The sequence below is a fragment of the Oxyura jamaicensis genome, chromosome 24 (assembly GCF_011077185.1).
Source record: "Oxyura jamaicensis isolate SHBP4307 breed ruddy duck chromosome 24, BPBGC_Ojam_1.0, whole genome shotgun sequence".
Classification (NCBI taxonomy): domain Eukaryota; kingdom Metazoa; phylum Chordata; class Aves; order Anseriformes; family Anatidae; genus Oxyura; species Oxyura jamaicensis.
In genome coordinates, this window is record NC_048916.1 from 2,182,807 (window position 1) to 2,210,731 (window position 27,925).

General features: G+C 52.1%; 1 long non-coding RNA gene across 2 annotated transcripts in view; it reads right to left on the bottom strand.

Moving 5' to 3' along the window:
• Positions 1–18,816, bottom strand: part of LOC118177956 — a 36,835-nt gene extending 18,019 nt beyond the window's left edge. Inside the window, exons 1-2 of one of the 2 annotated variants that reach the window (XR_004755989.1) lie at positions 18,001–18,816; positions 17,398–17,504 (exon numbers count right to left, since the gene is read on the bottom strand). This is a non-coding gene — a long non-coding RNA (uncharacterized LOC118177956). Of the gene's footprint in view, positions 1–17,397; positions 17,505–17,744 lie in introns of both variants that reach the window. The other variant, XR_004755988.1, reaches the window with a different exon arrangement.
• Positions 18,817–27,925: the final 9,109 nt, after the last annotated feature.

The window sequence follows — 27,925 nt, forward strand, 5'->3', positions numbered from 1 at the left end:
CAGCACCCTTCTGCACTCAGATGCTTGCAGAAGCATTTGGGAAGATCTGACCAAGTGCCTTTGAGCACAGTGAGTGCCTGGGTCTCGTTTTCAACAAGGCTGAGGTCTCATTGATGCTGGTTAGAGCAGCACATCACTGAGCACCGGGCCACTTCGCTACAGCTCAGCAACACACACAAATACGAGCGAAAGTCTGAGGCTGGGCCCCCTCAGTGGCACCACGGTTATGCTAATAAAGATAATAAAAAAGAGGACATTCCCTCCCCGAAAGCTTCGTTTGGACAAGCAGCCAGACAGAACCAGAGCAGAGGATTATCACTATCACTAGTTTCTGTGACTCACGTCAGCTTTCCCTGCAGCCGCACAGACCGCGGCAGTGCTGGGAACGTTCAGCATCCTAATTCCCACACCCAGCCTTTGGTGTGCTACTCCAGCGTCCCTTCGCCCGACACCTTCCCCACCAGTGAAACCGTCCAGTTCTGCAGATTACAGCCACCCTTTACGAGGAAGATTCCTGCTGCTACTTAAATTATTATCAAATGCTCCAAACAGCTCCATAAAATATCTGAGGCTTGACATCAAAACAGGTTTTGACTCCCAGCTCAGACACCTATTAACTTTGCAAACTGTTCTATAACATCATTAAAATCTTATGGGAACACTAAAATGATTACACCAAAAGTGGAAGACCTAATGCCTTCCAGGAAGTCTTAAAGGTGTTTTCCTTAGATATAGTCAGCAAATCCCTTGCAACAGAGTGACTTACTTCACTCTGTTTGGGTGTTATATTCCCACTGGGGACTTACTGCCAGACTTTCCATATGAGTAACACTGAGGGTGACACAGGGGGAATACACAAGCTCATTTCTCATCAGGCCTGATACCTGCCAGAGGCTCCAAATAGGCAAAGTGAGGCAAATGGGCCCAATCCCCACCTCCGCCGTGCCATTGGAAGTCATCTGCTCTCCAACAAGGTGCTGTGCAAACCAGAGCGGGTGCAGGCCCCGATGCTTTGGGTGCTATTGGGCAACACCATCACCTAGTCCAAATTCCATGTAACTGTATCTTCACCTAAAGGCTGTTATTGTTAGGCAGAAACATTTTCTCCTGGTGGCCTTAAATAGAGGGAGGTTTCCAGTGGAGGTTGCTCCCTGTTGAGCTGTCAGAGTTGTTCCAGGGCTTGAGCAGTGAAATCAGGTTTGCTACAAGGGGGATAGGCTTTATTCAAAAACCTGATGACAAGTCTCCTCATGCAGAAGCTTCATCAGCTCAAAGCTCCCAGAGGAGTCAATGGGAATAGGCCAAGTGCCACCAGGCAGCAGAGACCTCTACAATTCTCCATCACTCCCTGAAAATGCTTGGAAATCTACAGAGAGCCTAAGATACACGTTTGGACATCCAAGATAGAAGTGTATGCGTACACATACTTAAAAATTATCCCCTGCCACTGTCCCAGCCTACACTGCAACTCCCACAAGTGACAGCTCGCTAAAATGCTGGGTTTGAAGAACTGCAAGAGCCCTGCTTATAAATCCTGGCACACCGGTCCTTTATTTGCAGCAACAGACCACATGCAGCTCAAGCCTAGGTCAACCCCAAACCCTCCCAGGCAGAGCTGGCCAGTTGTTCTTCCTTCTCTATTTATGCACCTGGTGATTTACGTGCGAGCCTCATCCACCAGGAATCAGAGCCAGGGTTGCTCCCCACCCAGCAGGGAGGGTGTTTCTCCCCACCGTGACAGTCGCTTCAAATGCTAATCTCATCCTCCTGCAGGCTCACAGCACCTCCCTGACTGGCAGCACCGACACACGTATTCCCTCTTCCATTATCCAGAACCTCTGGGATTATGAAACACTTTGGGCCAGAGTGTTTTTTTCAGGCCTGGCAAAATCTCACTTAATAAAGCTTTCTGTTTTGGCAGCGAACCATTAACAACTGCTCCACGTCTGCTTTTCTCCTGCTTACATCTACCTTTTAGCAGCAGCTTCTAGACCATGTTTCCCAAGTTAGAGAACGGCCCACAACACAGTGCCAACAACCTTCAGTCAAAGATAGGGAAATTTACTCTTCTGTGTCCTCATATCCGATTGCCCAACCAGGAAAGGCAATTAAGCTAACTGACTGAGAATAAATCATGAGCAATAACCATTATTCCTTGACATTTACTTGTTTTCTTCTATGTCACAGCAAATGGTTATATAAGCAAGTATCAGGCAAACAGCTACATGATTCAAGGAGGAAATGTCAGAAGTGTTTCTGGAGTCATCGCAAGTGACGCAGGTCACGGGGGTAGAGTTCCTCCATGTTAACACTGCCACGTGTTTATCTGCGAGATGCTCCCATGGAGGGTTTATCCAAACTGGGCTCTATGCTTAACTTGCCCCAAATCTTTAAGTCTGTGTCTATGAAATGGGCTGAGGGTATTCAATTACTACAGAATCCAAAAATCCAACATGCAGGGAAGCTCTTGATTTTATTCCCCAACAACTCACCTACTGCCCTACAGTCCCTGGCCGTGTTTGCACTAACAGGCAAGCAGTTGGCACTCTGGCTGCTTTTAAACCGACCTGCAGCAGAGAGAAACCATTATGGGAACCTGCAAGCCATGTCAGCTTCTTGTTGAGCTCTCGCTATGCACACCTTTCTATCTGGATGGGAAAAATCAAAGCGAAAGCAGCAGCGACAGAAGTGATCCAGCAGATGTTTCTCCCTGACACTTTTCCAGAACGATGCTCGTGTTCAGCAAACCACCTAATGACCGCACACAAGTCACCCTGCTCCCGGCTTGGCCAGACAGGCAGTAGCAGACACCGCTGAATTCCCTGCTTTGCATTTCATTCAGGATTCACCAACTTTTCCATGACTGGAGACCTCACCACCCACGTCGTACCATCACTCGCTCCCACTCCCTGTCTGTAGCCAACGTTTTTCTGTGTTCCGCTTTGGCAAGCCTTCCCCCCACATTTCACTAACAGGTCAAGTTCATCCTCAGATGTGGGATGCCAGTTCTTCTGCCCGTTAGCCAAGCTCCTCGCATCCATGTGGTAGCGATTAAAGGATGACTTCCTATCTGCCTCTGCTTTGCTGCTGCTTCTCTGGCTTATTGCTAAACCTCTGCTCCTTCGCTCACCCTCGTACTCTGACATCGGTGAGCATCTCTCCGAGGATCACGACTTCCTTCCGTGAGACTTCCTGGGGAAGTCTTGGCTAGATTGGTCTTCTCCATTGCCATACGAAAACACATTTGTTGCTACAGAAAAGCAATCTTGCCCCTCTCCCTCTTCTTCTGCCCCCAACCTATGCCATTTTTGGTGCATCTCCCCACAGCATGGCGATGGCTTCCCAGACTGGAAACTCCTGCACCATTCCCTTTGGGACAGACACATCAGGGAGCTCAGAACTCCCAACAACAGCATTTGCTCAATGCAGTAAGTAGAACTGCAGTGAGTCGAGCAGAAAAGGAGCACATAAAGCATCAGAGATACAGACATGGAGCTGGTATAAGCACAGCTCCACGGTGTCGTAACAATAGGAGCAGCCATTCTGCATTTGAGAGAAAGCCACGGGGTTTATTTGTATCATGTGATGATGAAATAGCTCCTAATCCAGCAGTAACTAAGGAGGATGTTAAGCCACAGCTAGTAAATGAGGTATTTTGAAATCAGCAAGCCCAGAGAAGTTGTATTTGAGATTTAAATGAGGGCTGGCCAAAGAGTGCTCTGGATCATTAATGTTGACTTTTAATAAGTCTTTGGAACACTGAGGACTGGAAGAAAGCTTATGTTGTGCCAGAGTTTTAAGAGGATAGAAACAGGATGACCCATATAATTATCCACCTGTGACCCTGACTCCTATCCCAGGTGAAATAATGGAACAGCTGTAAAAGAACTTCATTAATAAAGCATTAAAGGAGGGTAACAGCAAATGCCAACAGCTTGGGTTTATAGGAAGCAGATTTGTCACTAAGTTAAGAATTTTTTTTTGGAGTTGAATAAGTTCCTTAAGCTTGCAGGCTGAACGTAAAAGGAGTACAAAGTTTATACAATTTAAAGCCATCTGAGGCCTTACAAAAATCTCAGCCTTCCTATCCCTGTAGAAGGACTACCAAAACAGTTACAGAAACCCTGATGCAAGCCAGGAAATTGTGGGGTAAGACGGGCAAGCCGTCCTTGAGTCACCATATGCTGTGGAAAGTCACAATCGAATGAGCAAAGGGAAAGGAGCAGCTATCACCGGAATTTCCCCGGTGTTAAGTGCAGAACATTGTCACTCCCTGCTCTGGATTTCCTTGGCTCAACACTTCCACAACTGAGAAGCGTGTTGGCTTCTAATTAGTTATGTCTTCAGTGCACGATTTACACGATATTCGCAAAAAGCTTCATTTAGCTGAAGCCAAATCCCCAAACTGGAGCACAAATACCAGAGATGCGTGCAGGTACATACCACGAGATGTGCCTCCAGAAACAGCGGCGAGAGCCAGAGCTGAATAACATCCTGCTGGTGAGGGACTAGTAAACTCGCTCCATGTTGTGAAGTCTCTGGGCCCTTGCCCAAGGGTAAGAGGAGAAATGTGGGGAAAAAATTGAGGCAGCTGGAAGTTGCTGTCCATGTCATCTTCCTGTATGAAGCAATGGGGGACAACCGGCCAAACTGCCTCACGCTTTTGGGTCCGGTATTGCACAAAGGATGCGCCTCATCTCCTGCAGCATCGCTGCCCTGCCTGGGGCTTGGCAGCCCTCCTCCCTCGCCCCTTCCTGGGAGGGCAGCTATGGTGTGACCTTTATGAGGAGGCCAGGAGCACCAGAGCCAGAAATCTTCAGCCACAGCCCTGTCATCTTCCTCTTGATTTACGCCTGCAGAGTCCCTGCCAGCTCCAGGTGCACCAGGGGGCAGGTGGGGGAGAGAAGTCATCCCTCACTCTAAAATCCTTCGCACGCAGCTAGACACGTCGGATGTCATCCCGCTGTGCCAAACAGCTGGGCTACCCTGGGCATCTCGGGGACGGACAGAGGGGCTGTGAACAATTTCCAAATCCCCTTGACGGTCATTGCTGAGCCTATATGACTTCATCTCAGTTACTGTTATGTTTTTGAGAGTCAAGAATAACACCAGTTTTCCATATCTTGTGGTTTTTGGAGGGTGTGAATAAATTCTCTTGCTGTGAGTTATTTAGGTATCAGTAAACCCAACCCAGCAGCGGTGAAGCCATTGAGCAATACAGAAGGCCCACGGTGGAGGTGTGGCAGACAAAGACTCACCAGCATGACACATCTTGAGGTCCTAAATGTCAAGTGAAAACCATCAAGAAATGTAAATCCCTCTTACGTTCATGATAGGTCTACTCGAACAAGTTACCTTGAATTCAAAGCCTGTGAAGCATAACCATCTTCCCCTCCTACGTTTGCTTTCATACCTTAGGCACCTGAATAAATACAAAATGCCCCAAAGACACACTTGTGCCCTTTCAGGCCACCAGGAATCAAATAACCTTCAAACCTTCATAAAAATAGCTTCTTGGCATACCAACAAGAACAGCTATGCTGTTGGGATCTCCTACCACTCTGTGTCTGTTCCTAAAGGCACATCTCAGCAGGAGCTTTCAGCCCGAGCCTCATTTGGTCCGAGGGGCACTGAGAGCTGAGCATAGCCTAGCAGGACTTACAGGCAGCCTCTCTCAGCTGACGTTGCTCAGGAACTACAAAACAAACTCTGGAGAGTCAAATCAAAGCTGGTTTGGCCTCAGGTTTCGTTCAGCCCTCCCCATGTTTGGGACTCTAGCTGCACATTTCACTAACTCTGACCCTTGTGAATTGTCAGGGCTGGAAGAGGCAGGGAGAGGCCAATGGATGACGTGCCCCAAAGCAAGAATGCTTCCTAAAGGTAAATGTACACCCAATGTGGCTAGGGCTGCTTCCTCCCTCACCTCAGAGCTTCCCTTCCTTCTCTCCTCCAAAAGGATCTTGTTTTTTTCAGGGTGCTCCTCAGCTGAGCTGAAGCCCATGAACACGCATGGAAAGCCTTCATTTTGCTCAATGGATTTTGAACTCAGCTTGATAGGAACGAGCCTCATACATGAACAAGTGCATGAAGAACAGGAGGAGAAACCTCATTTAGGACTATACAAGGGGAAATTGCAAAAAAATTACCTAAACCTTTAGGAACATATTTATATTTTGATTTCATGTAATATTACTTCCTGGTTTCCAGCACATATTCCCTGGGCGTCCCCTATCAAATATCAGGCAGTATTAAATCACTGATCCCTGATCCCCGTAGCTCTCAGAAAAACATCTGTACTAATTTGTTGGTTTTCCTTAACATGAGGGCCAGATGAACTCCTCCAGGGCTCAGCCAAGTGAGATCGCTGACAGATGCAGAATAGAAGTGCAAAGATTTTTCCTTTATTAAAAATAAGGTTCCACACTCCAAGCCCTGAGCTCGCAGTTTGCCAGAGTGATGAAATGACACGCGGCAACCTTGATCCAACACTGTTGTGGATACAAAAACAGGGTTCTTACCTAATGCTGCTCCACTAGCAAACTATTTCTGACAGCACATCCAAATTGGCATGGCCGATGAGGTGAGGGGTCTGGTGACTGGACGCTGTTTTTTTTTTTTACTCAGGGTCTCCGAAATGACTCAGTTGTTTAAGTTCGCTGACCTGTGAACGCAGCAAATCTGGCACCCACTGTCAGTACTCTGACTCCATCGCTGCCAAGTGTTGCTGAAGCCGTTTGATGGGAAGCTGCCTTCTTAGCAGGGACAGCAGATGTGAACGTAGGCCAGTTCCTCGTCTTTGCTGTTCACGATAACGCATGCTGGCCAAAATCGATGATTGCTGCTGGAATAAAGTGCAGATCCCCAGAGGGATGAGCTAGCACCAGCCTTGGTGGGCAGTCAGTCCCAGGCATGTTGACTCTCTCTTTCCATACTCAGAGTCAAACTCAGGCTAAAGGTGTACCAGGCCGTTTGCAGAAGCAAGCAGTCAAGATTTACGAGGAGTGAGCTTTCCTTTGCTCCTACCACCTTTGCTGTGTCTTGCATCAACAGCCTCACGCACCCCAGCAAGGTATTAACGTGGACACTTATCAGCAGTCCTGTCGATGGCCATCTCAGTTGCTTCAACCACCACAAAAAGCAGATCTAGCCATATTCCTACTTTGCAGATGGAGATGTGATCCTCTCCTGTTTTGTTCTGGTTTGGGGAAGGCACTGTACTCCACAAAGTTAATTGCAATGGACATTCATAACCAGCCTTCCCTGGAAACGATGTCATTTTCATAGGAAAAGCTCCCTTCCAAGCCCAGAAGAGTCCCCAGAGATGGCACACCAGTAACTGGAGGAGACCTGCTGCCTGCCTGTGATCCTTCCTGCTCTTTGCTCTGGTTGCTGCTGCTGAGAACCTTGGCAGGGACAAAAACATTTCAGCTGTCTCCAAAAAGAGTGACTAAAATTAGGGACCCTCAGCGCAGAAGCCAGTGGCATTTTTCTGGTTGCCATGAGAAACCGGCAAGGCTGGGCTCCCATCAACTAGACCTGCATCAGTGCTGCAGCATTGGTGTTTTCTTTCCCAATTTCTCTACACTGAGAAATTCATGAGCTAAGACAGCATGGCTCTTCCCCTGGGTCCCCTAAGAGTGTCTAACTAGGGGATTCACCTGCTATTTTCCTGTTACTACACAAAGAGGAGACTGCTGTGAGGTCTCTACAACCAGTTAGCACCCACAAACTGTGCTCCGCTGTCCTAAGGAAGCCCTAGGATTTCCCCGTCGGGTGGGCTTTGTGATATGGTTGCTTCTACATTGCAAAAAGCTGGAGTGCTTCGTTCAAGGAGTATTAGAGGCTGGCCTTGCACTACCAGGAATATGAATTTAAGCCAGGGAAAGACCTACTTGATGTAAACCTCAGGCATGCACTCAGCCCCAGAAGAGCCACCGCAAGACTTGTCAGCACCACGGGTCTCTGCATCTGAGCACCTTGCACCCATTTACCAACGCTGGTGGTTCCCAGCAGGCATCCCCCCTCCAGGAGCTCCCCCACAGTCAGAAGTGCAGAAACCCCCCCAAAAACCAGCATCCCTCCACCAGGAGCCCGAGGGTGCACCCCGGCCAGGGGCACTGGTCAGCCCATTGACAGGCTGTGGCTGTTCTCAATAAACTTTTACGGCCTGTCAATGCGCTGAATCCTAGGCAATAAAATCTGTCATTAAAAAAAAGCCCCGCAGTGCCAGGGTTTTTTTTTTTTTTTTTTTTTTTCCCCTTTTTAATTTGAGGACAGCTGGGAGGGACTGATTCAAGGGCCAAGTCCATAAGTTGTTGTTCTTTTTTTTTTTTTTTGAAAAAATAATCAGTTTTAATTACAATGGGAATTTTCAGAGCCTCCTTCTGGGGAGAGCAGCCATCTTCAGAAGTGACTTCATTTCCAGAGCTGGCTTCTGTAGTGGGTTTATGTGACAAGGTTTTGGTAGCAGGGGGCCATAGGGGTGGCTTCTGTGAGAAGGATCTAGAAGCTGCCCCATGTTTGGTAAGGGCCCCACTGCTGACCAGAACTGAGCCAATAAGTGATGTTGTTTGCGCCTCTGTGAGAGCATATTTAAGACAGGAAAAAAAAAAAACGCTGCGCCACACAGCAGCTGGGAGAGTGAGAGGAGTGAGGAACAGCCTTGCAGGCGCCAAGGTCAGTGAAGAAGGAGGGGGAGAGGTGCTCCAGGCGCCGGAGCAGAAGTCCCCTGCGGCCTGTGGTGAGGACCATGGTGAAGCAGGATGTCCCCCTGCAGCCCATGGAGTACCACGGTGGAGCAGGGTTCCACGCTGCAGCCCGTGGAGGAGACCACGGTGGAGCAGGTGGCCCTGCACCGACGGAGACTGCGGCCTGTGGAAGACCCCTGCCGGAGCAGATTCCGGGCCGGACCTGCAGCCCGTGGAGAGGAGACCACGCAGGAGCAGGTGACCTGGCAGGAGCTGCTGCCCGTGGGGGACCCAGGTTGGAGCAGTTTGCTCCCGAGGGATGGACCCCGTGGTACGGACCCATATCTGGAGCAGTTCTTGAAGAGCTGCTGCCTGTGGGAAGCCCACGCTGGATTAGTTCAGCAAGGACTGCATCCCGTGGGTGGGACCCCACAGCACAGGGGACGAGAGTGACCAAGAAGGAGCGGCAGAGAAGAATTTCTATAGACTGACCATAGCCCCCATGTCCCCGTTCCCCTGCGCCGCTCGGGGGGAGGAGGTGGAAGAGGGTGGATGGGGGGGAAGGTGCTTTTGGTTTCTTTCCTTTGTTTCTCACTTCTCTAGCTCGTTTGTAATAGGCAATAAATCTTACTATCTCCCTATGCTGAGTCTGTTTTGCCCATCACAATAATTACTGCACGATCTCCTCGTCCTTATCTCAACCCTTGAGCCCCTTTCATCGTATTTTCTCCCTGTTCCTCTTTGAGGAGGGGGAGTGAGAGAGCGGTTGTGGTGGAGCTCGGTCACCCACCCGAGTGAAACCATCACAGCTTCCCTCCCAGTATTTGAACAAGCAAGGAAAGAAAAGTTCAGAAAGTAGATAGGTTTCAAGTTTGGCCTTAAAAGTCACAAACCGGCCTTTAAAGTTGCAGGCAGGCTCTAGGACAGGTCACAACCCATCAGGCTGCGAGTCCCAGGCTTCAGGGAAGGATTCTCCACGGCATGACCTTCAGTAGCAGACAATGCATAAACCGGGCGCAGATAAGGAACTTGAAGTTGGAGGATCTGTAGAGTTAACCCTGCCTGGCCTTTACATTGACTTTTACGAGGGCCCATGGTCTGAACCGCCTGGTTTGCATTCCTTTCCTGCCCCCAGGCATTTTTTTGCCACTTTGGGAGAGTCCTCAGGGGCCATGCTTAGCCAGCCTAAATCCCCCTCAAGCCCCTGCACCTAGTCCAGAGGAGGGAGAGGGATATTTAAGAGCAATTTAGAGATCCCAGCAGAGCACCACGAGGAGACCCGGAGACTGAGGAGACTTCAGGGCAGCCAACAGTCTCTTTATTCTCTACCTTTAAGATGGAGATAACATTGTTTTCTTAATGAGCATTTTAGGAAGATAAATACGGTGCCAGGGGTAACCGCACAGCTCTCAGGAATCAGCCCCACTCCCAGTCCCACTGGTGGCTGTTCAGGGGAATTCTCACCCCAGCTGAGGGCTGTTTGCAGTGCCTGGTTATCAGGCTGAGCTTCCACCCTGAGCAGGGCTTTGATAAAGCTTCTGCAGCCCCAGGGACAAAAGCTGTGAGTAAGCAGGAGGAATTTTCCCCGCTCGCATCGTTTGGGCTGTCACTCACCCCCAGCTTCGGAAGGAGCAATACACGAGCCTGGGAGCGAGCTGTAAATACCCGGTCCCAGCATGTGTCTGAGGGAGGGGGGATCCACGCACAGTGCAAACAGCTGGAGCTCCGGACAGCTGCTCTCCACCACGGCACATTGACTGATGGAGCCTCTCACGGAGACGTCAGCCTTCGCTAGTGTTTTCGGAAAGATAAGTCACTAATGACCGCTGCTTAAATGATTCTTGGCAGGAAGAAAAACACAGAGGTCCTTTATGAAGAGTTGCTCTTTATCTGTCAGAATAGCAGCGCCAGTTAATTTTTTTGTTTTCATGCTATACGTTGTCTCTGGAGTAGGTTGGGGGATGCACATGGGGAAAAGCTGCTTTCCAAGACTTCTAGACGAGATGTTGATGTCTGAGAGATGATGGACTGCCTGCTAGAGTCCCATGGCTGTATCTCCTAATATCACCTCTTCAATTTCAGCGATTTTTTTCCCCTGATGAAAGGTTGGGGATTGACAGCAATCAGTTTGAACAGCCAGGGAGGAGGCGAGGAAAGCTGCTCTGCCCCGGCACAGAGGGACCAGCTCAGACTGACAGCACTGCCTGGCAATCCACCCCAGCAGGGTGATTTATGCCGATGGGTGGCCTTCGCTCTGACTCGTTTCATTCAGGAGCCCAAGCAGCAGCTCTCCTTGGAGAGGTCTGCTAGCGATCTGGCTGGCCAGAAAGCAAATCAGAAACCATCAGTGATGCCTATTCTCCAAGTGACATCACAAGGAAAAGCAAAGACAACAAGCCACATGCTGGCAGCAGGAATCTTACTCCAAACCTGCATGGCTTCAGAAATCACTTGGTTTTGCTTTCCTATTTACCCCACGTCTTGTATCTCTTCGACTTCATTCTCCACAGCACACAGACTTTTGCATGGCAGGAAAGCCCCTTTGCATGCTTCTTGACCTGGAATAAGTACACAAAGACTGTTTGCCAGACCCCTTTGCAAGGGGCAGGGGGTTCTACTGAGGCATGTTGCAGTGAAGGGGGCACTGTGCAACCTCAGCAGAGAGGGCAGGCTCTGGCAAACCTGGTTCTGATCCCCCTCGGCCAGGTTTTCCCCTGGGGGACCCCAGAAAGGTCACTTCTCCTCCCCATCTACCCGGAGATGGATAGCCAGACTGCCCTACCAACTGGTGAGAATTAACTGGTGCCTGTAAAGCATGTTGGGAGACTCAGATGACAGGTACTATATAACTGCAAGCCCTATTATATCACTGCACCAGCCCCCGTGCCAAAAATCTGCCTTTACGGAAAAGATCCAGACACCAAATAGGTTATTAAGTGAGGCTGTCTGACAGTAGTTCAGCTACGTAGAGATGTTAAATAGTAATAATAATGAAACAATACTCAACGTTTGAGGATGCTGTACATCTTCAAAGCACTTCACCAAAACATTAACTGATTATACCCCAAAATAAATTGCTCACAGCTGTTACTGAGATCCATGAGGTATTCAAAAGAAATGGATGGAACATCATCCATCCCGGATCATACAGGGGATGCATGTGCTCTAGTGTAATCAAGAGCTCAAAGGAAATAACTTGCAGGGAGTTCAGCTTTTAGTGCTCTTCCGCTGCACACCTCAAAGCACGGTTTATTGTTCAGGGAAGCAGCCTGCAGCTACCTCCTCTCGACTGCAGAAGAAAGTTGTGACAGAGCCAAAACCCCATTCGAAGTTCAATGTCATGCTGCTAAAACTCCAATTTCTCCTTTACCTTCGCAGGAATGATGTGCTTATCTGCTCATGCCAGACAACTTCAGGCACCTCCAGTGTTTACAGCTGTGACCACGAAGAGAACATACATCTGGCCCCGCTTCAGCAAGCACCACAGGCTTGTCCAACAACCCCATTTGCACCCATCTGTCTTAATTTAAGCGTGGCCCTCACTACACCTTTCTGCAGTGTTGAATTATGACTACCTCGCCCCAGTCGGTTCCCATCCATGACTTTTAGCATCACACACCGGCCCTGCCAGCCTCTCCCAAAGCAGGCAGCAGGGAAAAAGCAGCTCCAGGTGTGGGACAAAAGCCTCATTGCTGTGCCTGGTAGCGCACACACCCAGAACAGCGCCAGGGCACTCACATCTACATAAGCCCAGGAGAAGCATTATTTCCACAGACAATTACGGGCTCGCTTTCCAGCACTGGAGCTAGTTCCTGGCTGCTCCCTGCCAGAGCATGGCAGCCGCCCAGGCAGATGCCTGGAAGGACGCGCGCAGGGACCTGGCACCTGCAGTGACTGTTAAGGTGTAACACAGGGCATTTGTTCGCAGAGCTGCAGCACCCATCTCTGCCATGGTCCCGTGTTGGCCACTGCCCCACTTTGTGGTTTGCCTGCACACCCTTGCTGTCCTCCTGGACGGAGCTCGGAAAAAAAAAAAAACGGGGGGGGGGTCCTTCAAGACTTCAGCAGCAGGAGACGAGGCTAGCACAGGATGAACCATGGAAAGAGCAAGCAAGGCCCAGGTCTGCGATAACACACGCCTGACAACAGCACCCCACAGCCCCACGTAGGAGCTTTCCACATGCCAACAGCTACGATGAGAGCAGAGCAGCCAACCTGGCATCTATGCAGGATGGCAGTGCTGCAAGGAGCACGTAGCAGGAATCAGAGAAGCCAAGGCTTGCTGGGAAAGGGGAACAGCAGGGCTGGACTGAAGACACGCTGACACAGCCCACATCCAGAGGAAGGAATAGCAGCCCCTCATTTTCTCGAGCACTACAGCTCACAGCATGCACAGTCTCGCAGGAGTTTTGTTTTCAGCCCTTTCTACCATTTGCACGCCGTGTGCTGGAGATCATCCTGCGACACATCATCAACATCTCCGAAGAATCCCAAGGTGACTGCCTATAAAATGAAACTTCCAGTACCCTCCAGGAAAGCTTTGGAGCTGACATGCCCTTGGTAATGGAGACAGCAAACTATTTAAGGATGAGTTGTTTAAAAGCAGTAGCCTGCGGTATTTTGCCAGACTCTCTGCACTTGAGGAGAACACCATCACACCTTGCTCTGGTTTGCCCCCAGTTCACAACATACCAGCTCCAGAGCAGCAGTCTGGCAGTTTCTGCAGCCTGGTGGGTTTTCCTTTGCCATCCCAGTTCTGGTGGGTGTTATTACATGCTATTGCGTGCTTTAGGCTCTGAAAAACAGGAATTGCATCCTCACACTGTGCTACAGCTTAGCTGGGTCTGTGTTATTTTAAGCAAAGTGTGAATGCACACCTTATCAGCTTGAGGACATTAGCATGGCAAAGGGCCGAAAGCCTTACCCACCTTGCAAATGGCAGAAAATATCTTCATAATATCCCAGAGCACTCCAGCTCAAGTTGTTAGACATGGCTGATAGCAGGGGATGGTGCTGTGCTGCAGAGAATGGCGATGCAAGAGGTGTAAAGGATCTTGGTCAAGAGAAACCCCTCCAGATGTAACTACCATTTAGGATCTGTAGCATAAAATATAAGCAATGCAAGCTGCTGACAGCCTGCCTGACCAGAACTGAGCTCTGAAAATGCAGCTCACAAACCTCTGCGTGGGGCATCAGGGTAGACAGAGCCAAGACCTGCCACACATCAGAGCACTGGCAGAGCTATGTGTGAGCTCCCAGGGCGGGCATGAGCCATGCCCAGAGCCGAGCACTGGGTTGAGAGAAGAGGCAGAGGCTGAATTTGGGGTGCTCGGGGCCTTCCCTCGCTCCCCGTGCTGCAGGGGGGTCTGTACACCCACATGGTCGAGGGAGGAGGAACGTGGAAGGGCGAAGCACACACAGCACCTGCTCGCGCTATGCCTGGATCCAGTCAACGCTGTCAGCCTCTCACTTAAATAAAAAAAAAAAGAAAACACAAATACAGTTTTCTCCCATCCAAGCCTCTCTCCTTCCCCCTCTGAGCTCATTCATGGCTCAGGCTCCGGGACAGCTGCCTGGTTGCCAAGTCCCCCCAGCTCACTCCTCGCCCGAGCGCAGAGCAACATGAGCAGGATGATAGCTGGGCCAGCTGTTCGAAATCACTGCAGGACTCAAAACAACTAAAGCAAAGACCAAGCAGGGAAAAAAAAATAATAATAATAAATAGCAGAAAGCCCCTCGCTCCTTTCCCTCTGCCTGGCCATCGTGGTCTCATTGTTACAACGATCCTTAAATCGGCAAGTGAGCCCCAGCCAAAATGACAGCTCATTAGGAATATTTAAAAAAATACAATGGGTGGGGACTACAGGGACCGGGGAGTGGATTTTTTCACACCTAGGTGATTGTTTAGAAGGCAGCTCAGGTCCGTAGAAGCAATCTTGATCCTGGCTGGGAGCAGAGCCAGCAGCCTGCAGCCCCCCCAGCTCCTCCAGGCACCGGCAGAGCCCCGCAGGGGTCCTGGTGCTGCACGGGGGGGGAGCTGCGTGCCTGCAGGACCCGCCGGAGGGGTTGGTGCATTTCTTACAGCCTCTGCTTCCAAGACTCTCAACCTGCAGGCTTAACTCAAACCCAGAGCCCTCTCACCCCCCCAAAAAAACACTTTTTTGACTACAGGGACTTACTATGCCCCAGAACAAACCCCACCAAACTCCTTTGGAAACAGCATTTTGTTGAAATTGGAGCACAAAGCAGGCAATGCCCATGCCCGTGCTTACGAGGCACATTGCTTTCATGGGGTGGCTCGCACAGTGGGCCACCAAGTGTCCTCGAGTGACACTAAGCACCAGCAAAAGGATGCTGAGGAAGTAGAACAGAGCAGGACGCCCGCACACCAAACACGTACAGACCGGCACACGCTCAGCAAGGCAGAGGGGATGTGGAGACACAAATACCCAGAGGAGCCCCGTCGATAGGAATTTTGTCAGTGGGACTGCAACTGCAGCTTGCTGTTCCCAGGGGAACGACAGCACAGAGGGGGGCAGCTGACCAAGTACAGGGCTATGGGCATGGGGCACCCCTCACCACGCAGGAGCGAGGATCTGGCCCTGCACATCAGGTCAGGATGAGGTTTGGGATAGCACAGAAGCTGCTGACGGTGACAGAGAGCTGTGTGGGGAGCTGAGAAAGAGCAGCAGCACTCCGGCAGTTCAGAACGTAATTTTTTCTCAGCGTATCACCTTACTGCTGCTCCACAGCCTCCGAGGCAGGTCCTCACAGCCTCTCCGTTTCCAGGGGCAGGATGGGGCCTTGCAGCTGATTTCAATTTGAAGCCCCCACCAGGGGATAATGTTATTGCTTCGCTTCCCCTGCGTGTGCTGCCTGGCAGGGGCTCCCCGTGGCAGTGCAAGGCCTCTCTCCCTCCACACCCCAGGGCTTGCGTGGGACTCGAGCCAAAGCACAGATCTCTGGGAACTTCCCTCAAGATTTTAGCTGAATTTCTCCCTCTGGGGTGGGAAGGCTCAGTCTCTGCCACCAACACCAGCCCCACAGGTGCCCAGATGCATCCTGAGCATCAGGACTCCCAAGACATGTCTCCACACCTCCTTTGGACTGTGCTAGCTCCAGAGGAACTGCAGAGCCCCGGTCTGCCAGCTCCGTTTAGTTTTGCTGCAGGCACATCTGATGAAGCAAAGCCAGAGGTTGTGCTCCCCATTACAAAGCTGGAAATAAGGTTGCAAGGAAAAAACAAACAAACAAACAAAAAGTAAACACAAAGGAAACACTGTTCTAGGATGTGCCTGTCACCAGGATGCCTCCTGAGCCGTTTCCACCACCACCTCCCTAATGCAAGCAGTGTTTCTGAGCAGTGTTTCTCCAGCACCGACCCCTCCCCACCTTTACTCCCCCCCAGGCCATCACTGACCCTGCTGCCTGCCCCCAGAACGCCCGGCCCCTGCTGGCTCTGAGCCCCGCGCGGTGTTTCACAAGGGAGAGGAGCGAGGCTGCACCTCCTGCTCGGGGGACTCTTGGCTCTGCAGAAGCAGCAGTCGCTGTGCGCACATTTCACCAAGCCCACGGGCTCCCACATCCTCTCAGCACGTTAGGAAACAGCTGAGCAGTTATTCAGGAGTCTGGTCCAGATGGACTCCTCCCTTCCTGTCCTCTGCCTTCCAGAACGCCGGTCTCTCTGCTTGGAGGAGTCAATCCCTCACCTACAGCAAAGGCTCTGGTGAAAGAGCCCAAAGGGCTGTCATCTCTGGTGAGGACAGGAGCCCCTTCAGCCTTTCCTGAGGTTGCTGTTCCTCACCAAGCCTCCAGGAGATGTGTCCTGATGGCAGGCTGCCCTCCCTGCGCATCCCACGAGCTCCCTCCCGCTGTCTCCAGGTGGGACAATACGAGCTTACTGCTGCCTGAACACTGCTCTTGGGCAACTGGTTTCTTTCTCTTCTGTTCTGCAACCCTCCGAGGCTTTGCTGCGTGCACAGAAGGGAGGACAGATGTACAGGCAGCCCCGGTGCCCCGCGGGACAGCAATCGCAGGATGAGGTAAGGCAGAAGGCAGTGGGTGCTCGGGGCTGGAGGGACAGCTGTAGCTGTTCCCAGGATCTGGAGCGAGCTAATTGAGAAATACCAGAGTTGGACCTAAAGGAAAGCTGGGCATTCACAGCCAAGAAAGCCTAACTGCCTTGGAAGCCCTGGCCTTGTTGCACAATCTCTGTGCGAGGCACTCACTGTACTTGGAGAGCGAGAGTCCAACGGGGGATATGCAGACGCAATCCCCCTCGCTCTGTATCACACAGCCCGAAGCACAGCTCAGGCCTCCAGCTTCCCACCTACCAAAAAAGCACGGCCTCCAAAGCCAGCACTGCAGCTTATCCTGCACAGCTGCCCCTGGGGAAGGCGGTGCAGGAAGCAGGAGGATTTCAGTCTCCCTCGGGACCCAGGAGAGCCAAAGGCACGCAATGCCCTGTGCAGCCAGCTCCTGTAGCTCACAGAGTTTGGTGCCCTTCAGAACCCCTGGGGGGAGTCAGCAACAACAAGGACCCCAAAAGGAGACTTAAATACAACCAACCTCTACGTAAATAAAAGCTAGTTTGAAGCATCACAACATTGAGCAACCCAGCCTCGTGTTCACCCAGCAGCTACAGCTGACAAGGCATCCAGAGAAAAGGCAGGTCTATTCCCAGCACCCAGTAGGTTTATCCAAATCCTACCTTGTCATGCACACACACAAACAGCAACTCAGAGCCAGCCAGGACCTCCTCCTCTGCTCCAAGCTGCTACGTGGTAGCTCAGGATTATCTGACCTTCACAAAACAACCTGGGAACAGGAGAAAGGAAGGTAAAAGCCTTCAGAAAAATGCAGGTGTAACACGCTCGCATCCTCCCTGCTGCTTCTCAAGCTTTTAATTTCCTTTGTCACCACGTCTCTTAGCACACATACAGTGCCAAACACACCAGGAGAACAGCTTCTCCCATCCACACCTTCAAAAATTCAGCCTTGGCTCAGCCTGATTTATAAAAACCCCATGGCCCCGCACCCCTGGCAGGACAGGTTAACCGGATCACAGGGCTGAGCTCCTCTCCTCCAGGTGGGACAGCTCACTTTGTCAGCCCTCTCCCTCCTTCATGGTTCCCAACCAGCCCCAGGTGGCTGGGGAAATGTCTTGGAGACAACCTTTGAAGCCTCTGAGGCTGACCGATCCTGGAATCAGCCCTGTATTTTTACACTCTGTTAATTAACCTCATAAGGCTTAGAGAAAGCACAGGGGGAGAGATCTTATCGGAGTCACAGCCGTGCACCTGGAAGCGCCCACCTAACCACCTGCCCAGCTCGTGTACTTGAGGCTCCCTTCTTGTTTGCACCGAGACGTCCACAAAACTACAAAATGAATGATTTCAGACAGAAAGGGCGGGGGCTCAGCTCCAGCCCCAGCAGCGGGCCATAAACAAAGGCTGTGTGTGCACGCACATGCACACGTACGCGCGCGCGCACCAAGCACACGTGCGCACCATTGTGTGCAAATTATCTGTCTTCCGTTTGTGTTTGCCTTGGCTGCACAGCCTGCTCTTGGCGGGCTCAGCCAGCAGATATCCAGGCTAAGATAAACACCAGACAGCTGCTGGGAGCCAGAGATATTCTGGTGATTAACAGCTGCGTGGGGCTATGCAACGGAGACCCCTGACCCCCGCGCCCGCGAGCCCTGCAGAACAGGCTGTTTCTTCTCAGTTTGCTGTTTGTCAGGAGAAGGCTGGAAGCGATCAGAGGAGATGCTCTGCAAAAGCTGCAGGTGGGAAAGCCGGCGAGGAGAAGCCGCTGCCCCACGTCCCGTCCCTTCCGCAGCCCTCCGGCCACGGTGGCGTGTTTTGGCTTTGCCAGCGCCTCTCGCAGCCCTGACTGCAAGAAGGGAACTGCTCAGATGGAGGTTTCTTGAATCTGTGAAGAAACAGGAAATAGCAAAGCCTCTTCTTATGGCACCGATGGTTTAACACAACCAAATCCTGCAGAAGGTCTTGCAAACATTTCACTGTGGGAATGTGATGGAAGTGGGATGTCCCCCACTTGATGCAGGCATGCAGCAAGGAGGCAGGTGTGGGTTTGGGAATAAAAGTGGTGCCTACACGCAGGGAAGACAAAAGGAACACCATTACCCCTTGTGCTAAGAGGGAACGGGATTTGGAGCTGCTCATTTCCAAAGGGCACAAGGTGCTGTGGCTGCAGGGAAGGCTGCTGCCTGTCGGGAAGGGGAGCAGCAGCCGGTGGGAATCCAGCCCCAGTCGGGGACATCTCACACACAACTGTGGAGCCAAAGGCACTTTGACAGAGGAAAGGGGCGAAAAGTAGGAAGTTGCTCACAATGCGACTATAAAAACAAAGTCGAGGGATTAGTGGATAATGTGTGGTCTGAGGAAACAAACACATCTCTCTGTAAAGACCCTAGTTCAAATAAACCGGTGCTGCTGTCATTAAACCCCACCATCTGCACGTCGCTTCTCCACCGGGGTAGTGTGAAACGTGAAGGGACCACTGAGAGGAGAAACAGTCCCCGAGCATCGTCCTGTGGGGCACTTCAAGATCCAGATGTGGGTAGGAGGCACCGTGACTTGGACTTGTCCCTGGATAACATTTGTACTGAAACTGAATGTCTACAGCTGAATGTCCTAGAGCTTTTACGCAGGAAACCCAGGCTGAAGGGGCTGTGCTACAGCAACAGCCTCTGGCCTTCAAAATGATGAAGCCACAGACCTTAAAAAGTCAGTGGGTGAGTGGGGAGGTGGCTGGTTGTGGCCAAGGCTGGGCCATGCCCCGAGGAGCAATCCTCCTCCTCCTCCTCCTTGCCCTCTCCACTCCCAGCTCCCTCCCTGAGTGCAGTGGGCAAAGCTCTGGACCTGGGGAACCAGGTTGGGAACGAAACCCCCTGAGCTGGTGGGGGAGTGGAGACCTCCCTGGCTCTGCCCAGGTCGTGCTTTCATGCCTGATTGCAGCTCATCAAGGCCCAAAGCCTAATAAAGAAACAACAGAGGCTGGGAGCTCCCTCTGACAGCTTAACTGATGGTTGTAATTAGGGACTAGCCCACACAGCTTTTCATTAGCGCCGCACCGCGCAAGACTTATTATGACTGTTGTGGAGAGACTGTGCCTGATGTGCAGGAAAAAGGCATCAAGGCCCCCAGCCTTCAGGGGAAAGAGGCACAGAAAGGCCTGGTGCAAAGAGGGGGCTCTCTGTACGCTTACGGAGTCCTAAATGGCCCTCAGAGAGATGTGTGTCAGATGCTCCATCCCATCACGGTGGTACCTGAGCTCCCAGGGTGGGTGTGCAGCGTGTGGACGGGGATTTACACACCCACACTGCAGCAATCTGCTGTGCAGTCAGGTGTGCAGTGTCTGCAGGGAGAGCTAGATGCTGTTCTTGGGCCAAGACGCGTGCTTTTCGGCGTGCTTTGAGCGCAGAGCGGTTTCATTTACATGACGTTTGGAGTCCAGGTACATCCATTTCATTGCATGTTGGATATCCATCATTTTTTAAACTCCTGCAGCACCCTGCTTATTCCCTGGACACCGATGACTGCAGGCAGCCTCCACGTCTCTGCTTCTTTCCCTCCACACAATCGACATGTCCCTGGGTCAGCCTGACCGCCTCTTCCCTTAATCCATGGTCACTGCTTTCAGCGATGATTCACTTACCAGCCTTCTCCGAGGACTGGATAAGATCTCCTGCTGCAGTTGTGGTGATGCTGGGTAGCCGAGGTGTCTGCATCACTTCCTCTGCTTTGTTCCCTGAAAAAATGAAAATATTTTGAAACATGGGAAAAGAGTAACCATGCTATGGAAGGCACTCGTCTTCTAGATGGCAGATAGAACAGAGTCCTCTGGGGACCCTGCTCGCTTTCCCCCTTCTGTCTTTCCAAGCAAAACCTGCTTCTCTCCCCTACGCTGCAAAGAGGGGTTTGGTTTTTGTCAGTTTGATTCTGCAGCCTCGATTTTTCTTACTCCTGGGCAATGTCTGCTCTTCTCATAGCTGTTTTATGGAAGAACGTGTGATTGTAAATGGCAAAGTGAAGGAAAGGGAAGTAAACTGGTTATTGTGCTAGAATCCCTCCTGGCACTCCTCCCATTTCTATTTTCTCTTACATTATGAAGCTGGAATAAATCAGAACAAACTTCCCTGAAGTGAGCAGTACACCGATAAACTGAGGAAAGGGTATCGCTGAAAAGCAGAATCAGCACTCCGCTCCCTTGCACTGGTATAAAAAGGTGTAGTCCCATGCAAGCACCAGAGTTATCCCAAGCTGCAAGTGGTGGGGAAGGAGAATAGACTCAGAGTGTTTATTAGCAGTCGTAACCTTAATCAAATAACACTCAAGGATATGTAAAGAAATCTGTTCCACTGCAGCCTCCCAAGCCAAATAAAGGAGTAAATGGGACCTCTATCAAAAATCTCTTTTAAAACTCATGCATGTTGGGCTCTAAAAAATATCACCGCTTCTTGGGGAGCAGCCAAAGCTCCAAAGGAGCCGCCCTAGATCAAACCAGGGGCCCATTGTGCCAAGCATTCAGTCTCCTGCCGTAACCAACCTCGATGTACTGGAGGAAGAGGATGCCCCAGGGTGAACCTGGCCCCTTGGGCAGCGGTGTCCCTGTGTGGAAGGAGGAGGATGCTCACCCTGAGAGCACCAGACCAGCTCCGAGACCTCCATCTCCCCATTTCACTTTGCATAGCAGGAACCTCATTCACTCTTTCCCCCATCTCCGGGTCTGCTTTAGTCAACGTTTACATATTATGTAGAACTACATGGGAAAAGAAAAGAAACAGACTCTGTGTAATAGAGGTGCTTGTAAATAATCACTGGCCTAATCCCCTTTGACAATGAAAGATATCCAACCAGAAAATGCTCAAGTCTGTAACTCAACCTGAAATTTAAGCACAAGGAAGTAGTGTCAAAAGGGGACTTGGGTTCCCATAAAAGCCTCTCTACTTCCAGACCCTGGGCCCCCTAGCCAAAAAAACAGAGCAAACTTCCAGACATAACATCTGAGAAGTGCAGGCCTCACAAAGGGACTCGCTAACCTCCGCCGCAGAGACAACCACCAGGAAAAGGCGCGGGGCGAAGGAAGCCTTCGAGCCCAGATGAAGTGCCTGCCAGGGAAGGGAGGCACGCTTCCCGTCAGAGATGGGGCAGGCTCTGGTACATTATCCCACGAGGGCTGCTGAAAGCCCTCTCGGGAATCGTTTGAAACCAGGCTGGACAAAGCCCTGGAGAAGTCTCGTGGCTGGAGTTTGTCCTCCGCTCTTGTGCAATTCCCCTGAAGTTGATGCACGGCAAAAGAATTTAGCTCAGGGTCGGAAGAGGAGTCCCTGGGCAATGAGAGGTGGATTAAATAACCCTAATTATGGTTTCAGGTCTCTTGTTTGGTTGTTTCTGTCCCACTGAGGATACAGAGTGTGTGAGGTCCGGCTCTGAGAGGTGAAGCGCTCGCCCTGCAGCCTCAGGACCGGGTGCGGGCAGTGAGCGGGGAGTGCTGTCGGCAGCTCCAGGCTGTGCTCGCCGGCATTCTTCCAAGCAGGGCTGAGATCTTCCCAAAGGCAGCACGCATCGGCTGGGGAGCAGGGGGCACCCATCAGAGTGGGTACTTCTGTCTGTGAGGATGCCTGAGCTTAATCAGAGAAAGGAAGCAATAAGAACTAAATGTTGGGCTACTTTTAAGAGCAGAGGGCCAGGGCCGTAAGATGTCCAGGGCTAGTTGTCCTAGCTAGATGTCCTAGCCTGCTTTATTCCCTGTCTCAGCAAACCCTGGCGGCACCTCTCGGACTGCTGCAGGGTGCTGATGCTGCCAGAGCCCCAGACCAGGCTCCTCCAGCCCCGAAGCACCGAGGCAGGCACCTGCCAAGGGTGGCTCAGGGCCCACCCTCTCCATGGTCCATCGCAAAGAGCTCTCGTGGAGGCAAGAGCCTGCCATGCTATCGCTCTAGAGGGCTGCCCAACTTAAACAGGAGGGCTGTCTCCATAGCACACACAAATATTTTCTCCGAGCAAGGGACCAGCTGGGAATGTGTGACCACTAACCACCACCCGGCTCCATTTGGAAGCTGCTAACATGCTTATCTCTGATCCTCACATGATCTCAGGTGCCCCCTTAGCTCAAGACCCTTATCCAAGGCAGGGTGAACCAAGGCTTCAGCTTGCTCTCCATTGCCTCCAGCTCCCCAGCAGGTCTCTGTACTGCCGCTGGTCTGGAAATGCTTGCACGCTGCACCCTCTGCCTGCACGGAGAGCACCGACACCCTGCTGACGGAGAAGGACCAAAAGTGCTGGGAAAACAGGCAGCGGGTTACGGAGAGCAAAGCTGGTAGTGCTCAATTGCAGGGCTTCACGGTTTCCATGAGCAGTGCTGGCTGCACTGCGTCTTGCTTTACCCGGAGCCTCGAGACGCCACCGGTATTAAATTTCTTCCGCATGGGACAGGATCCTTCCCCGATACGCTGGGGAGTTTCTCTTTGCTCGTCGGGAATTTTCCGATGAGCTGCTTTCTCATCGGAAAATGCCGATACACTGAAATCAAAGCTCTCTGTGGGAATGTACCAGCTTCAGGGAATCTTTCATGGGAAAGTCGCCTTCAAACCCTGGCTGGAGCTTTCCGCTTGAGAGGCACAAGCCAGAGCGTCCCCATCACCTGGCCGAGCTGGTGCCCCCGGGATGGGGACACCCCCACCCCTTTATTTTCTTTTCCCCTTCTCCCCACCCCAAGGCATCTCACCATGAGGCTGGTATCTCTGCAGAAAACGGAGCCACAAGACAATATTTTGCCTCTAATAAACCCCATAACCCTCAGAGACACAGACCCCTCAGCCCTACGGGCAGGACATTAACTCAGGACATGGAGAAGGGCACATCTGGATGTGACACCGTGTTTGCAGGCGCACGTCTTGTCCAGTTTTCCTGGGAAAAGCCTCCCAGAGCCCTGGGTTTGCCCTGAAGCAGGACTGGAAACGGGTTCAAATTGGGGAGAATTAAAATCACCTGGGAGCTGGACCCCGTCCTGCGCAGGGCTCCAGTTTGCTGGGCGGTGTGGTGGCACGGCGGGGCTCACCAGTGTGCCCCTGTCCCCAGGGGCTGTCCCCTGTCCCTCGGAGGCTCTGCGATGGCTGAGACAACAGCACCACCTCGTGCCTCTGCCCGGCTTGGGGAAAAATGGAAGGGACGGCCCCAAAGCTCCCTCTCGCGGCTTCTGCAGCGAGCAGGCAGGAGGAGGGATGGGGACGAGGATTTGGAGAGGTCTGAGCGAAAACCAGCCCCTGCAGCTTCCCTGCTTCCCCACCCAACGCATCCCAGCTGCATTTTGGAGAAACTGCTCCTGGTCCTTGCCCAGCCCAACTCCATCCACAGCAGCTGGGGTCCCTGCCAGGGCGTCGCGCAGGCAAGGGTTTGTCCTCCGGGCAGGCAAATCTGGATCTGGGAGCTCAGACCTGCTGCCACAGAGCACGCAGCTGCCCTCGGTACATTTATTTCAGAAGAACCAGCTGAAGGGCTGCAGCCCTTCAAGAGATGTTCAAAGGGAGGTGTCGCCATCCGCAGCTTGCAGTGCTGGGGCCTGCCAGCGATAACCCTACTGGCAGTTTAACCTAAAAGGCCAGCTTCCTTGGCAATTTTAGGTTGGTTCAGGAGGATGCTTGCTGCAAACATGCTGTCGCAATGCTGACAGTGGCTGCAAGGCTTTCAGCACTTGCGGTTTGGAAGCTGGCACTTTTAACCGATTCAGCACAGGGCTGGGGGGGGTTTGTCTCTGCTCCCTCCCCAGCAATTTCTTCCCCTGCTGCAACCACTTTCTAAATTCACGTGGTGATGAAATCGGGTCCTTCTGAAGTTGTTCCCCAGAACAATCCAGAGGGCTGACGGATTGCAAAACCTCCTAGTGCCATCTTATCTGCCGGTGCCGGTGCCACACTCCAAGCTAAACACAGCTGCTGCCAAGCAGCAAAAGCTGAACTTTTTCTTAAGGACAAGATGATCTGCAGAACAAGTGCAAGGAAGTTTCTGGAGGGTATTAGTAGCTTTAGTTGTAGCTTTGGCTCCATCCTTGCCACCCAAGAAAGGCAATGACAGCAGTCCTCTCGTGCCAACCTTACACCTGGATGCTTCGGCGTACCTGACCCCAGTTCCCCTCTCGTTGCCTAATTTTTCTCCCAAACCACAGTAAAGAAGAGCAGTTGTCAGCCCCGTTCCCCTCCTTCCCTCCACACAATCCAACTTCTTCGTTCCCCGCCAGCCATCCTCCATCTCCCTCGAGCACAGGGCCCTCTGCAGCTCTCCGGCTCAGTGGAGACGTTTTGCTGGGGCCGCCTGCCAGCATCTCACCACGCTCGACTAGCGTGAGCTCGGCGCTGCGAGTTCAGCCTGCCTTCCCGTCCCTCACCACGCAGGCTGAACTTTCCAGGGAATATCGCGCCTGACAGCGTGCCAGCCTTGTTGTTCGCTATCGATGAGATAATGTCTCTTAAATCTGGATCTGTGACACGAGGGCGCTCGGCCCCGTCTTGCCTGCGGCTGCATTCCGGTTTCGGGACAGAAATGACCAGGAGAAATATGAGAGGTTAGTGACATTCTTGGCTTGGAAATCATCAGCCTGTCGTGGAAAGGAATGCGATCAAAAAGAGGCATCGCCGGTGTTTATTTTCAAGCCCTCGATGAGTGATGCACTTGAATACACGCTGTTCCAATGCAGCGTTTGGGCTTCAGGTGAACCTCGCCGAAAGGGGTGAGACAGGTTATTTTTGACAGAGGAGCATATTGGGTCAAGAACTGCCCCTAAAAAGGCTCACAGTGCATCGTGCCTATTTATACCCCGGATGCTGTTTTCCTCAGGACAGGAGAGCCAAGTGATGGGCAGGCATCCCGCTTCTCCACGCAGGTGGCACAGGAACATGGCCCAATTTCAAGTGCCTGCCTCGAGGGGTAGGGGGAGATCAGCCCGGCCATTGGGGCTGCTTTTGACATGCACATGAATCTGGGATAAAGCTCTCAGAACGTGCAAGGATGTCTTTGTGCTGAAGTGTGCTGCAAATGACAGCCATATGCTGCTCTGTTAGAATGCACTTGCTCAAAGAAAAGCAAAACAAAAGCTTAACACAGCTCGATGGAGGGCAGGGAGCCCGGAGCAGACCTGGTTCAATAAGGGCACGTTGCCTTTTGGTATGGAGACGGAGCACAATGCTGGGAAGGCTCTTTACAAGTCAGACATGATGGGAAAGCTCAGGTCACTTAGTCTTTATCACCCGTTACAAAAGAAGCAACAAGAAGCAATCTCCATCCTGTCAGAACTATTCAGTTGTTCCGACAGCTCTTATCCTAGAGGAGAGACTTCCTCTCCCAAGGCCACATCCAGAGGGGCAGAGGAGGCGATCTGGGTGAGAAACAGCGTGCTGTTTGGGCCGCTGGTTGCAGGACATGCACGCTGGAGAGGAGGGAAGAATCCAAGAATTTTTATTGGCCTAATCAGACAAAAATGTTGACAAGATCCCTACCGACGCAGGAGCAGGCTCCCATTGCACAAACGAATTCCTCGAACGGCCCTGACTTCTCGCAGAAGATAGCATCAGAGCATCTGTCGAGATGAGGAAATTACAGAGCTTTAAAAGGCCTCAGCTCCCCCAGCGGCTGTAAACATGAGCAAACTAGAGAATATGTTGCAGACAGAGCAGCCAGCAGCATTTTCAGCGTCTGTGGCTGCAAGAAACGAGCTGCAAGCACTACCAGCCATCAGCAGGAGGGCACAACCTGGGCATCCTTTGCCAGTCGTGGGAAGGACGAGCCACCAGCCTGGTAACCTGATCTTAAGTAACACAAGCTCAGCTCACGTGGCTCTTCCTCACCGTCCTACACAGCAATAGCTCCCGAGGCACCCAGAAAAGGCATCACTCCTCAAGTCCTTTGGGATGGGGCTCTGCCACGCTGTGCCTGTCCCCACCTCATAGGACCCAAGCGGGGCTGCTAAATACCAAGTCCTTCCCATGAAGCTGCCATCTCTAATCCCCACACTGCCTTCCCTTTTCACACACTGGGGCTGAGGCCTTTCCCCACTGAGAGGGGCTTTTTCCCCCCCACCATTTCTTCGGTCTTATTGCTCCCTCTCACTCGCAGCTGAGAATTAAAAGACATAATAAAGGGCCCTTGAGCCGGAGGGGGAGCGTCTGGGGGGGGGGGGTAAAAAAAAAAAAGCACGTCCCTTGTTCGAGCCCGGGATTCATCTGCCTCTCCCCGCGGAGATGAAGAGGCCCTTTCACCCCAGCAACCAGAAGGTTGAAGCTGGATATGTGCTTACGAGCAGGCCGGGGCTGGGAGCTGCCAGCCTGGGGCCGGACCACGGTGACATTTCTACCCCAGATTAGCCGGCACGGCGCAAAACGCATTAGGGCCCCGGCCGGGCCGGTTGCTGGGGAGATTGCCCCTTCCTTCCCAAGGCCGCACGCCTGGGAGCGAGCTGCTGTAGCTATGAAACGGGGCACGCCGGGGCTCCGGCCCCTTTCTGCAGATGAAGGTTAATGAGAGGCTCCCCGTGCCCACCGCGCGGCCAGCAGGCCGGCCGGAGGTGGGAGCCCAGCGCCTCGCCTCTCCCCACCGCCAGCGCGCTGCGCGCCCGCTTTTGTTCCCCGCTTCTGCCCAGCGATTTTCATTACAAATATCCTCTTATCGGGAGGGAACGGGGGGGGAGAGAAGAGGGGGGCGGCCCACACAAAGAGAAAAGCTGTAATTACAGGGCTCGGGCTTCCCTCGCGGAGGAGCCGAGGGGATTCACAGGGATTCGACATGGCAGTGTTTCACACGTACGGCCCCTCCAGGGGCCAGCTCCCGTTTTGATTTCATTATCAGCAAGCTGGGCTGCCGGGGGAACTTTTGCCCCGAAACGAGTTCCCAAAAAGGGGACAGTTGCACTTCTTTTATTCTTGCTTGGGAAGCAATTTTGCAGCTTCCCCCCGAAGCCCCCGCGGTCACGGTGGTGCGCAACAGGAGAGCACAAACGGCCTGAGCCGGCCGTGCTGCGGGCAGCAGCCTGGGAAACCATCCTCTGTGTGGTCACCACCTGCCTCAGCAAAATCTGGAGGTGCTGAATCAACCCTTTAAACGTCTTCCAACCCCGCACATGGCTTGTGAAGGCTGTGCTCTCAGGTTGCTTATAAGGATAAGCAAATTCCTCCTTTTAAAAGGGAGGTAAAAAAAAAAAAAAAAAAAACATGTATAAATGGA